We start from the raw sequence: 336 nt of genomic DNA on the forward strand, positions 1-336 counted from the left end.
AGGAAATATTTATGAGAAGGTCTTTCCTTTGAGAAAAGTATTGGAAACAAGTTAGGTGTTAAGCACAAGGGGAATTTATAACCCGCACGTAGTACATAAAATACTAACTAGTTGGAAGTAATGAAATAGAAGCATTATTATTATGAGTTCAAAAAGCAAAAAATAAAATAATACTAAAAAAGCAAAGAGCTGAAGAAATGTTATTTATTTAAAAATACAAACATACTGTAAATTTTTTTCAAGTTTATATAATAAGCTATTTTGAAGATAAACTGGAAGCATTCAATATACATTTTTTAAAAATTCATTGTTTTTTATTGCTTCTTTTTTTTTTAT

This window comes from Colobus angolensis, unplaced genomic scaffold (assembly GCF_000951035.1).
Source record: "Colobus angolensis palliatus isolate OR3802 unplaced genomic scaffold, Cang.pa_1.0 Scaffold826, whole genome shotgun sequence".
Lineage (NCBI taxonomy): Eukaryota > Metazoa > Chordata > Mammalia > Primates > Cercopithecidae > Colobus > Colobus angolensis.